The 11809-nt window shown below is 44.4% G+C and overlaps 1 pseudogene; it reads left to right on the top strand.

Annotated features, from left to right (window-relative positions):
* Nucleotides 1-1778: 1778 nt before the first annotated feature.
* The window catches only part of LOC111971334 (palmitoyltransferase ZDHHC5-A-like), a 49197-nt pseudogene continuing 39166 nt past the window's right edge, over nucleotides 1779-11809 (top strand).

An 11809-nucleotide genomic window follows, 5' to 3' on the forward strand; every position in this document is an offset into this window, starting at 1 on the left:
CTCATCGCGCACTAGCGACTTCCTGTGGCGGCCAGCGCAGGCACGCTGAAATGGTTCTCCAGAGTTACGGTTTTCCGTCCAACACCATTGGTGCGGCTGGCTTCCGGCGTTGGATGGGCATTGTGTTAAAAGCAGTGCGCTTACGTTGGTTGTGTTTCGGAGGACGCATGGCTCTCGCTCCTTCGCTCTCCCAAGTCATGTACGAGAGTTGCAGCGATGAGGACAAGACAGACTGTAACTACTACCAATTGGAGTACCGACGAAAGGTTGGGGAGAAAAAGGGTCAAAAAATAAAGCTCATATTTTGTCCTAAGGCAAAGAGGAGGGACCCCCACACTAAAACCCTTAGCCACCGCTGCATGACAAAATGCCTAGGGAAACACTGGTATTGTGTCGTGATATTCATTAGGTGCCGATTTCAGATTGTAGTCTATTATGTTGGTGCCAGCAGCAGATGTTGTCAGCTTTTGTGTATGTATGTATGTATGTGTACAGTATAACGTGTTAAACCGTCCCTCGGCCCCGACACGGCGAACCCAGGGGACCCTGCAACACATCAACAACTGACACCCAGCGAAGCGTCAACCCATCGCTCCACAAAAGCGCGGCCCTTGCAGAAGAAACAAAGGAGTAACCTACGTAAACGTCAGAGCAAGTGACGTAACGATTGAAACGCTACTAGCGCGTACCCGCTAACTAAGCTAGCCGATTTCACATCGTACATATGTATGTATGTATGTATGTATGTATTGTAGTATGTAGTGTATTATCTGTGTGAGCTTTGTGGGGATATGTGTGTGTGGAGAGGAGGGTTAGGGTGGGCTTATCCAAAACTCCTGCTGTCGCTTTAATCCCCCTGGCGTGTGTGTGTTTACGTGCCCACACACACGCTGAGACAGTACACACACACACACACATGCAAACACACACAGTATTTAGTATGTCAGTGTGTCAGAGGGTTTTTAAACACCCCCCTTTCAGTCAAGGCCTACCTGTCAATCATGGAGTAGGAATAGCCAGGCTGAAACCACTTACCCAATAAATACCGGATTGTATTCGTGTGTTGGAAGGGAGTCAAAATACGGTTATTTATTTTGGGAGAGTATCTTGTATGGACATTGATGGACCATCATGATCAACAAAGTAAAARCACATGACATGATGTATTGGTCTTGATCTCTACTGATGAGTGTGCAAGTTCGTTTTGCATGGCCCGGTGTCCCGGKTTTGGAGATTTCATTTAAGGATCAATGAAATGGTCTAATTAAGCAATAMTTTTAGGAGATGTGGTATTTGGCCAATATGCCACTAGTGCCTGGATACAGCCCTTAGCCATGGTACRTTGGCAATATACCACACACACCTGAGGTGCCTTATTGCTGTTATAAACTGGTTACCAACGTAATTAGAGCAGTAAAAATACATGTTTTGTCATACCCATGGTATAGGGTCCGTTATAAACTGGGTGGTTTGAGCCCTGAATGCTGATTGGCACACAGCCGTGGTATATCAGACCGTATACCACGGGTATGACCAAACATTTATTTTTACTGCTCTAATTACATTGGTAACCAGTTTATAATAGCAATAAGGCACCTCGGGGGTTTGTGGTATGACCAATAAACCACGGCTAAGGGCTGCGTCCAGGCACTCTGCGATGCGTCGTGCTTAAGAACAGCCCTAGTTGTAGTGTATTGGCCACATACCACATAATGTACACTACTCCACTTCTTGGTTGACAGATACACTTTCCAATAGCAAGGAAGGAGGCGGGACTTCAATATCTTCTCGGAGAGAGGTTCGTGGACATCTGCGCTTGGTTGGTCCTGAAAATATGTATCGGCTTCGGGCACCTCCGTACAATCTACCTGCTGCAATCGTTCGTGTCTTCGATTAAAAAAACGCCTAGCCGTTATCTAAACACATGCACCGAAGCCATCGACCAGTGATAACGAACAGCTTTAGATACTTATCTTTTAGGCGTATACTGTACCGTAATGGAGAAGGGAAATGTAGCTATCTAGCCAAATTGCTAAYACAGAGGACCCAACACCAAACCTTCGTATGGAGATTAAAACGGTTATCATCAATCTAATCTATCAACGGAGGACATTCAACCGTTTTGGGATTTATTCACTCAAGAAGCCGGTGTGAATCCACATAGCTACAGGTAAATGGTTAGCCATGTTTGTCAAAATGCTGTTGTGAAAATGGAACCTAGCAGCTAACTTACTGTTACTGTAGCTAGCTGGCTAAAGGTGGTATCCAACGTTAGCTGGCTAGGTAGCTCAAACGCTCAGGTGTTGCCACCAAGCTAGCACAGTTTCCAAGTTAGCTAGCTAGAAGTTAGCCACCAGAAATGGCTAACTGGCTTGTAAAATATCTACTCCWTTCCGTACCACTGAACCTAGCTACATTTTACGGGGGGGCTTTAGCTAGTCATAGACTAGTAACGTTAGTCAATTCATAGTTCGCCAATGTTCCCATAACCGACTCTCACCTAGCCAGTACTGACAGTAACGTTAATGTCTATTCTTTTCGGGGCAAAGTTGTTGAATCGGAGTCAACGTCCATACAGCCAACCATACCTCGCTCGATATGAGTTTAACTAATATTTATTACGCTAACCTCAAACGAGTGTGGTTTAGTGTGTCATCTCGATTCGAGCAAGGCTGGGCCGTCAGAACACATCGGGCTGTGCCGCTGCGTCGACCCCAGCTTTAAAGGTATCTTTTCTCAACCTAGACAAGAGTGTGAGTTCGGGGATCCGTTTTGAGGCCTATAGAGAAGAGTGACAGAGTGGAACCGCAGCGATACACACCCAAAAATATTACAGGCGGAATGGGTTTGTCAAAGAGAATGAGAAAGGGCTCAAATCATATCGCTTTTTTCCCCCACTGAACGTGACCGCAAACGAACCTTTTCGATCGGTTGACGATGCTTCGGTATTACAGATGTAGTATAAAGGTAGAATTGTATATAGCCTACCTGCCCATTTTAGATTATCCAACCATTTGTCAGACTACATGAATGATGTCCACCCCTTAATGTCAAGTCAAATCACATGCTGCACTAAGGCCTATCCCTTGGCAGACCAGACACCAACCTGTAGTTTTGGGTGGGGGTGTTGACTAGCTCTAGCAGCACATGCCTGCATAGCTTGTGTGGTAACACTTGACAGGTGATCCTGTTGAGGACTGAACACATGATTGTCATCTCTGCTTCAGCTATTTAGATTGTTTCTGTAGGCAGGGTCCACCTTGAAACTTGTGAAGATGGCAGGATAAAGGATGGTGAATAAGATGCAAATGAGCTGTGAGGTCACAGTAAGATCCTCCCTGTAAGGGAAGGAAAGATAATTCAGAGAGGGAATATAGAAGGTACATGAATCAAACAAAAGGAGATGATGAGAGGAAGCTATTCAAGAGTATTTGGTTTCCACTAGCAGTCAGATTCATACAGCCACAACATCAAAATTGGCTACACAAATGTGTCTTAATTTAAGGTCGGGGTTAGGCATAATGTTAGCAGTGGGGTTAGGTTTAAAATATAATTTGAAGACGATAAATTGTAGGAACGGGTGGGGTTTATGACTATGGATATAGAAGCTAGTGACTTCCCTACAGCTCTGCTCATGTATCGAACAAAATGAAATTGGGACACATCTGATCGTCACCTCCATTCTGATGAATGGGGACTGAATGATACACTCTCAGGGAGAGACCTCTCTGCCACCTCATCGATCATGATACGCACGCAGAGTCCATTTGAATGCAAATGTATGCACTACTCCTCAGCTGCCCCCTGGTCCAGGAGAARTTGTTAGTGGTGGTGATTTTAATGTATTACGGTAACCAGGTTTTCATCCAACCTTTTTATGCGAGTGAAGCACACGTTGGATAAAACTTGTCACTACAGGACTGATGGGAACAGCAAATTTGTCTGTAAACTTTCCAAATGGCGACAAAACAAAATATATTTTTGTGTCGGTAAAATGAATTATGTACGAAATGGCGGTGGAAATGCCTTTATGCAGAAATATTCATCTATCCATCATATGGAAGTACATTTGGAGTCACGTGGTGATATATTTTGTTTGATCCTCCTGCTAGGACTCGGGGAAGAATGCAGTTTATTAGGTTACAGATGAAATAAGTTCTGAACTTCACAGGGTGTTGCACGTGATGAGCTTGATGCTCCTTTCCAAACATTTTTTTGGGGCTGTCTTATTCTGCTGACATGATTGATGCTTCACTGCCGTTGGAAAATTATAAATAATCTCGCTATTTTGTCCATAATAATCTCATCGTGTAGACCAGGTGTTCCCAAACTTTTTATAGTCCCGTACCCCTTCAAACATTCAACCTCCAGCTGCGTACCCCCTCTAGCACCAGGGTCAGCATACTTTCACATTTGTTGTTGTTGTTGTTGCCATCATTGTAAGCCTGCCACACACACACTATACGATACATTTATTAAACATAAGAATGAGTGTGAGGTTGTCACAACCCGGCTCGTGGGAAGTGACAAAAGCTCTTATAGGAACAGGGCACAAATAATAATACAATAATAATAATAATCAATCATTTTGGGCTATTATTTAACCATCTTACATATAGAACCTTATTTGTTAATCAAAAATGTTGAATGACTCACCACAGGTTAATGAGAAGGGTGCGCTTGAAAGGATGCACATAACTCTGCAATGTTGGGTTGTATTGGAGAGAGTCTCRGTCTTAAATCATTTYCCACACAGTCTGTGCCTGTATTTAGTTTTCATGCTAGTGAGGGCCAAGAATCCACTCTCACATAGGTACGTGGTTGCAAAGGGCATCAGTGTCTTAACAGCACAATTTGCCAAGGCAAGAAACTCTGAGCCCARTCCMRAAATTTGGCAGTGGCTTCTGATTAAATTCAATTTTCACAGAACCGCTTGCCTTGTTGCAATTTCGATGAGGCTCTCTTGTTCAGATATTGGTAAGTGGACTGGAGGCAGGGCATGAAAGGGATAATGAATCCAGTTGTTTGTGTTGTTCGTTTCGGGAAAGTACCTGCGTAATTGCGCACCCAGCTCACTCAGGTGCTTCGTTATATCACATTTGACATTGTCTGTAAGCTTGAGTTAATTTGCACACAAAAAATAATACAATGATGGAAAGACCTGTGTTGTYCTTGTTAATGCAGACAGAGAAGAGCTCCAACTTCTTAATCATAGCCTCAATTTTGTCACGCACATTGAATATAGTTGTGGAGAGTCCCTGTAATCCTAGATTCAGATCATTCAGGCGAGAAAAAACATCACCCAGATAGGCCAGTCGTGTGAGAAACTCGTCATCAGGCAAGCGGTCAGACGTGAAAATTATGGTCAGTAAAGAAAACTTTAAGCTCGTCTCTCAATTTAAAAAAACGTGTCAATACTTTKCCCCTTGATAACCAGCGCACTTCTGTATGTTGTAAAAGCRTTACATGGTCGCTGCCCATATCATTGCGTAATGCAGAAAATACACGAGAGTTCAGGGACCTTGCTTAAACAAAGTTAACCATTATCACTGTAGTGTCCAAAACATATTTCAAGCTGTCAGGCATTCCCTTGGCAGCAAGAGCCTCTCGGTGGATGCTGCAATGTACCTAAGTGGCGTCGGTAGCAACTGCTTGTACGCGCGTTACCACTCCACTATGTCTCCCTGTCATGGCTTTTGTGCCATCAGTACAGATACCAACACATCTTGACCACCAAAGTCCATTTGATGTCACAAAGCTGTCCAGTACTTTAAAAATATTCTCTCATGTTGTCCTGGTTTGCTGAAGAGGATGTCTTCCTTAATTGACCCCCCATAAACGTAACGGACATATACCAGGAGCTGTGCCAGGCTCACCACGTCTGTTGACTCATCCAGCTGTAACGCATATAATTCACTGCCTTGTATGCAAAGCAGTAATTGTTTCAAATCATCTCCTGTATTGTCACTGATGCGTCGTGAAACAGTGTTATTTGATGAAGGCATTGTCTGTATTGTTTTTTGGGCCTTTTCCCCCAGCATTGTCCCAGCCATATCCGTGGCAGCAGGAAAAATTAAGTCCTCCACAATAGTATAGGGCTTGCCTGTCCTAGCCACTCAGTAGCTCACCATATAAGATGCTTCTAGCCCCTTCTTATTAATGGTATCTGTTGCTTTTATACATGTCTTACTACTCGAAAGTCGTCTTTATTCTCGCACAAATAAACTCCCGTAGCTTATTTTTCAAATTGTCATGTTTTGTTTCTAAATGTCTGCGCAAGAGTGAAGGTTTCCCACGAGAGAGTAACGGTTAATGTGATTGGATGTTAATTATTTGACTAGGCTACCTGTATTTGACGTTGTGTTGTTATTTCGCGGGAATACTTGGTTTAACTTTATTTTGGGCAGTGAAACGAGGCTATTCAGGCAAGGTGGGGGAAAATACCACATCCAAATGTATTGCCCCGTTGGAAAATATAAATGGACTGTGAAAATGTGAAGGGGGAAAAAAAGTGAATCACTTTTTTATTTGGCGTACCCTCGACGACATTGCGCGTACCCCAGTTTGGGAATACATGGACTAGAGCGTAGGTGACAAAACCATGAGTAGAGTTGAAAATGTGATTGGAAACCCATTTCACTTGTACTTTTTATTCAGTACATGAGAATTTGACCGAAAAGTTMTTTTTATGTGCACTTCTGCTGGTGGGGGAAAATGCGCATGTTGTTTTTATGCAGATTTTTTWAAATATTCACATCGGTTGCCAATTGGATGGAAACCTAGCTAGTAAAGASAGTAGCCTGTGCCAATGGTTGTGGCCGGCTGGGCGCTACTGCGGCCGATGAGGGAAGGAGGAAACACTCATTGTGTTCATGAGTGTACTCAACTGCCTTCTTTATTAGGTCTGTGTGGGATACAACACACATTATACACTCATTTTTTCCACCTAACCTCAGTGTTTTGTTTGTCATCGGCTCACTTTTGTGTCAAGGCCCCCTTTCTTCAGCATCCGGGGCAGCTGAGGGCAGACATCTCCACGGAAACCAATTGAAGCCAAGTTCTTTTGGGCAGGGTGGTGATCTCACTCACACCTAAGAAGTGATACCTTTCTGAATGTGTTGTCGTAGATGCAGGCTGGTCTCAGCGTAAAAAAAATAGTTATATTTTTTTACCAACAGCTGACTGGAGACGAGACGGCCGGGTATTCGTGCGACTGTCCTTTTCCTGCGGTCACATGGACTCTTAACCACGTGATGGATCTTTGTTGCTCCTTGCTGAAACAAGCAAGAGGTGTTGTAGCAAATGAGTACATGTAGAAAGGCGCAGCAGCACACAATATAACCTACGACAGCGCATGCAGTCGTAAAAAATACAGCGCATGTGCGTAAAAAATAATAGACATTTTAATTGTATTATATTATTTGCTATTGGAACGGTTTTACAGAGACTGCGGTCATTTGGCTGGCCAATTGCCATCATGCAAAATTCCATCACAGCCCTACTCCGATCATAAGCCTATTCTATTGCAGGAACTGTAAGGACTTTGGTTTGTCAGTTGTGTAGATGGTTTTAAGCGCCAGATGTGGTGTGAGTGTCGGGGTGTTTTCTGAATGAATGAATGAATGTACTTTATTGATCCCCATGGAGGGGGAGGGGAGGGGGGGGGTCATGTAAATGGTAAGGAATGACGGCTGTAAAATGTACAGACAGAGAGGGAGTTCAATGCCTTTGAGCAATTGGGGCATGTAGCCCAGAGACAGACGCGCAGCCGTTGTGCACATACGCATTTCCCCTTACTGGGTGACCACACACCGCCGTTGCATCCAGTTACATTGTTCCCCGCTGAGTGTGATGTTGGTGAGCATGCCCAACGAGGTAGGCATCAGCTTGTTTTACCCAGCAGCCCACTGAAAAGAAGAGGAAGTGATGCTGATCATTAGCTAATCCTCGTGGAATCTGACCGTGTCAGAATAGGCTCTCTCTCTCTTTCTCCCTCTCGGCTGTCATCTGTGTCTGTCTTCAGCGCATGGGAAAGTCCTTCCCAGGCTCTTTCCCCAATTTGTCTTGCGTCCTCACTCCTCAAAACGCATTGGCGGAGAAGGCCTGAGGTGCGGTACCTTGGATCTTCTCCCCTCCAATGTGATTTGAGAAAGGTGAAGAAAGACGAATTCGAGGAAGAATTCCCAGATCAAACCAGCTAGTTTGTTGGTTGAGTCGGTGGGAGGTCCTCCACAGCTAGGTCAATGGTCCAGAAGTCAAGACTTCTCCTGGACAGTGGAAACCAGAGAGAGAGACTAGAGACTTGAACACGGGCCCAGTGAGGATGCTACTTGTAAAATGCATCCTTCCTTCCTTCCTTCCTTCCTTGAAGTTTAATGATGACAGGTTTAACACGGTTACGGTAGAAAGATAGATAGGTGTACGCCAAGGTGTGTGTGTGTGTGGTTGCTATATATATATATATATACACTGCTCAAAAAATAAAGGGAACACTTAAACAACACAATGTAACTCCAAGTCAATCCACACTCTGTGAAATCAAACTGTCCACTTAGGAAGCAACACTGATTGACAATAAATTTCACATGCTGTTGTGCAAATGGAATAGACAACAGGTGGAAATTATAGGCAATTAGCACAAGACACCCCCAATAAAAGGAGTGGTTCTGCAGGTGGTGACCACAGACCACTACTCAGTTCCTATGCTTCCTGCGGTGATGTTTTGGTCACTTTTGAATGCTGCGGTGCTTTCACTCAGTGGTAGCATGAGACGGAGTCTACAACCCACACAAGTGGCTCAGGTAGTGCAGCTCATCCAGGATGGCACATCAATGCGAGCTGTGGCAAGAAGGTTGCTGTGTCTGTCAGCGTAGTGTCCAGAGCATGGAGGCGCTACCAGGAGACAGGCCAGTACATCAGGAGACGTAGAGGAGCCGTAGGAGGCAACAACCCCGCAGCAGGACCGCGACCTCCGCCTTTGCCAAGGAGGAGCAGGAGGAGCACTGCCAGAGCCCTGCAAAATGACCTCCAGCAGGCCACAAAATGTGCATGTGTCTGCTCAAACGGTCAGAAACAGCTCCATGAGGGTGTATGAGGCCCGACGTCACAGGTGGGGGTTGCAGCGCCAACACCGTGCAGGACGTTTGGCATTGCCAGAGAACACCAAGATTGCAAATTCGCCACTTGGCGCCCTGTGCTCTTCACAGATGAAAGCAGGTTCACACTGAGCACATGTGACAGACGTGACAGAGTCTGGAGACCTCTTGGAGAATGTTCTGCTGCCTGCAACATCCTCCAGCATGACCGTTTTCGGTGGGTCAGTCATGGTGTGGGGCATTTTTAAGGGGCCCGCACAGCCCTCCATGGCTCGCCAGAGGTAGCCTGACTGCCATTAGGTACCGAGATGAGATCCTCAGACCCCTTGTGGAGACCATATGCTGGTGCGGTTGACCCTGGGTCTCCTAATGCAAGACAATGCTAGACCTCATGTGGCTGGAGTGTGTGTCAGCAGTTCCTGCAAGAGAAGGCATTGATGCTATGGACCGCCCGTTCCCCAGACATGAATCCAATTGAGCACATCTGGGACATCATGTCTCGCTCCATCCACCAACGCCACGTTGCACCACAGACTGTCCAGGAGTTGGCGGATGCTTTAGTCCAGGTCTGGGAGAATCCTCAGGAGACCATCCGCCACCTCATCAGGAGCATGCCCAGGCGTTGTAGGAGTCATACAGGCACGTGAGGCCACACACACTACTGAGCCTCATTTTGACCGTTTAAGGACATTACATCAAAGTTGGATCAGCCTGTAGTGGGTTTCCACTTTAATTTTGAGTGTGACTCCAAATCCAGACCTCCATGGGTTGATAAATTTGATTTCCATTGATAATTTTTGTGTGATTTTGTTGTCAGCACATTCAACTATGTAAAGAAAAAAGTATTTAATAAGAATATTTCATTCATTCAGATCTAGGATGTGTTATTTTAGTGTTCCCTTTATTTTTTTGAGCAGTGTATATTTAGTACCAGTCAAAAATTTGGACACCTTCTCATTCAAAGGTTTTTCTTTATTTTTACTATTTTCTAGACATCAAAACTATTAAATTACACATGGAATCATGTACTAACCAAAAAAAGTGTTCAACAAATCAAAATATATTTGACATTCTTCAAAAGTAGCCACCCTTTGCCTTGATGACAGCTTTGCACACTCTTGGCATTCTCTCAACCAGCTTCATGATGAATGCTTTTCCAACAGTCTTGAAGGACTTTCCACATACTGTATGCTGAGTACTTGTTGGCTGCTTTTCTTTCACTCTGCGGTCCAACTCATCCCAAACCATCTCAATTGGGTTGAGGTCAGGTGATTGTGGARGCCAGGTCATCTGATGCAGCACTCCATCACTCTCCTTCTTGGTCAAATAACCCTTGAGGTGTGTTTTGGGTCATTGTCCTGTTGAAAAACAAATGATAGTCCCACTAAGCCCAAACCAGATGGGATGGCGTATCACTGCAGAATGCTGTGGCAGCCATGCCGGTTAAGTGTGCCTTGAATTCTAAATATCACAGACAGTGTCACCAGCAAAGCATCACCACACCACCGCCATGATCTCAAATTTGAGACTCATCATACCAAAGGACAGATTTCCACCGGTCTAATGTCCATTGCTTGTGTTTCTTGGCCCAAACAAGTCTCTTCTTCTTATTGGTGTTCTTTAGTAGTGGTTTATTTGTGTCAATTCAACCACAAAGGCCTTATTTACTCAGTCTCCTCTGAACAGTTGATGTTGAGATGTGTCTGTTACTTGAACTCTTTTATTTGGGCTGCAATCTGAGGTGCAGTTAACTCTAATGAACGTATCCTCTGCAGCAGAAGTAACTCTGGGTCTTCCTTTCCTGTTGCAGTCCTCAACCAGTTTCATCATAGGTATTTGCGGAAATTTTCCACATTGACTGACCTTCATGTCTTAAGCAATACCACCCCTACCCTGTCAACACATGATTGGCTCAAATGCATTAAGTAGGAAGAAATTCCACAAAATAACTTTTTTAACAACCCACACATGTTAATTGTAACGCATTCCAGGTGACTACCTCACGAAGCTGGTTGAGAGAATGCCAAGAGTGTGCAAATGGTGGCTACTTCGAAGAATTTCACAATATCAAATATATTTAGACTTGTTTAACACTTTTCTTTGGTTACTACATGATTCCATGTGTTATTTCATAGTTTAGATTTTTTCCCACTATTATTCTACAATGTAGAAAATAGTAAAAATAAAGAAAAACCCTGTCCAAACGTTTGACTGGTTCTGTGTGTGTATATATATATATATATATATACATGTGTGTATGTGTGTATATATACAGCATGATACTAATATAGGCTGTGTCCCAAATGGCAACATATTCCCTAGAAAGTGCACTACCCTATGGGCCCTGGTCAAAAGCAGTGCACTACATAGGGATCCACTGAGATTACTCAGTTAGTAATCTCAGTCCATCACCTGGTACCCACTAGTCCTTATCAGATGATCACATACCTTAGGCTGTAGAGGGGGAGGGGACGGATACGTATTGTTGGTCATACGTGAGTGGTTCTGATTGCGTATCTCCTCGCAACCCCAAAAATGAGGTGGACGCAGGGAGGGCGTAGCACTGCGGTGAGTCATATTGTGTGTCTGTGCTTCTGTTTCCTCCCCACGGCAGTAAGACATACTCCACTGATTAGGCAATCATCCCCACTCATGTTACATTCACTCACTCTCTGTGTGTGTGTGTGTGTGTGTGTGTGTGTGTGTGTGTGTGT

This window comes from Salvelinus sp. IW2-2015, linkage group LG13, assembly GCF_002910315.2.
Source record: "Salvelinus sp. IW2-2015 linkage group LG13, ASM291031v2, whole genome shotgun sequence".
Taxonomy (NCBI): domain Eukaryota; kingdom Metazoa; phylum Chordata; class Actinopteri; order Salmoniformes; family Salmonidae; genus Salvelinus; species Salvelinus sp. IW2-2015.